We start from the raw sequence: 2,110 nt of genomic DNA, 5'->3' as shown, positions 1-2,110 counted from the left end.
AAACCGTATTTCTTTCTTGATTTTTTTTCGGTCCGGTTTTGCACGCTCTCTGTGCCTGAGCCCTCGGCAGGGGCTTATTTCAACACCCCATCGGTACGTATATGAGAAGGGCGGAGAATGAGTTACTGTGTACAATTCAGTGATAGGGCTGTTCCAATCGACCTCACAGCAAATCAATACCAATTCAGGTGTACATACCTGAGGTAACCCAGACATTAACCTCAACTTCATTGTAACCAGTTGTTTCCTGAAGTGCTCGTTTTATTTGTCTGCTAGAAATGTGATCGAAACAGAAATAGATTCAGTATATTCGGGAAACGATGAAACAAAACATTTCGAGTTTTATGGGTAATATGGGTGCACTCAGTCACAGCACAATCACGCCTGACCTTATTTATTTCACCGACATCCCAGTTTTCATTCATAACAACGGCAACCTAAACTGCATCAGTGGTCGCACGCGGAACCATTTCTACTTGGAGAATGCGACAATGTCCGGTCTGCTATTGCGTCTCTCGAGGCTTACGAGAAAGACATGCCGCGGCGCATACGTCATGCAGGTAGGCCAAACTCGCCCAACCCAGCAGACAAACTGCGTTTCTACGCCAGTTTATTCGTAACTAGGTGTCTATGTACAAACGAGTATTGCATCTTCTACTGGAATCTATTATTATGGAGTCTTCCTGTTATTAGTCCTACAATGATCGGAAGTCCATGGGCCAGAAGCAATTTTGTGGTATGCCCCCTTCGATTCTTACTCGTGTGCGTGATCTTGCAAGGACAGTAGGGAATATTTACGACACAGCAAGCAAGAGTGAGAAAATGGGGGTAAGAGAGCTACAACTGAGGTATGAGCACTGCTTTTGACCAACTGCTGATCAAAATAACTTGCTTTTGCTTGATTCCTGGCCTACTATAAGAATGATATTTCCTCAGAGCAAAATATTCCTGTTGAAAAGTATGTGACGTAGCAGCTCGTACCACATGTAACCAATGGACAAATTCAGCCTCTCGTCCGTTATTTTTTCCGTATCAATAAAATGTATTATCGCACTAATCTGCAGCAACGCCTTAAAGGACAGCCAGTTTCACGATAAGCTTCACAACAAACTGTTTCGCATTCGGCTGCATGCCATTACGTTCTAGCAATTACCGTCCCCCCCATTACACCAATATAATTCTATATGGATTCTTTAAGAGTGGATACCTAGCTGAAGGTCATGCACCGTTTGTAACACCCAAGGAATTCGCCTTCGTTGTTGGTGGTGCGAACCTTCGTGACCGCTATGGTTCGCCATTTTTCATTCGGTGTTCATGGCGCTAGTTAATGATTTGTTTTGAACGTTTCTTGAATGTCGACGATTTTATTTTGCGAAGTGTCGTACAGGGTGATTATAATTAAAGTTAGCTTTCAAAACGCTGTAGAAATAACACCGCTGGTCAGAATGACGTCAAATTGGAACGGAATATTATCGGAGAAGGGGAAAAACGTATGGCAGAAGAAAAAAATGCGAAAATTGACCAATAGATGCTGCTGTATGTATCAGAATACGTAAATGAAAACATCTGTCATGTGCATGACCCATTGAAATTGGTATAAACACACCGGGCACATAGCTTTTCCTCCTTTACCGTCTCCAGCTTTCCCCATGACTGTCTCAATGGAGGATCGTTCTCTGCTTGTAAAGCTGTATTACAAGAACGATGACTGTGCACACGTCGCTCTGCAGAAAATCTGGACACTGAAGGGTTTGAAAAAAAGGCGTTGGTCCGCTGACTGCCGCGGTTCTGGAGAAAATTATTCGGAAATTCCGAAAGACAGGTTCTTTTGGTGTGCAACCTGGTAGAGGGAGGAAACGAATTGATTCGACGTCAGTGGAAGCAGTGGCAACAGAAATGCAGGAGGAGACGAGTGGTGGTGTGCACACGTTTAGTGCACTGAGAATTGCCTGAACATTGGACATACCCGTGAGCACGGTGCGTAAAATCCTACGAAACACATTTCTTTGCTATCCATTCAAAATTACCCATGTGCACGAATTGCTTCCTGTTGACCTGACAGCAAGAGAGATCTTTGCTTTAGAATTTCTTGCTCGTATAGAAGTGGACA

Source organism: Schistocerca serialis, chromosome 4, assembly GCF_023864345.2.
Source record: "Schistocerca serialis cubense isolate TAMUIC-IGC-003099 chromosome 4, iqSchSeri2.2, whole genome shotgun sequence".
NCBI lineage: Eukaryota > Metazoa > Arthropoda > Insecta > Orthoptera > Acrididae > Schistocerca > Schistocerca serialis.
The sequence above is the reverse complement of the archived record's forward strand: the minus strand, read 5'-3'. Positions refer to the sequence as shown.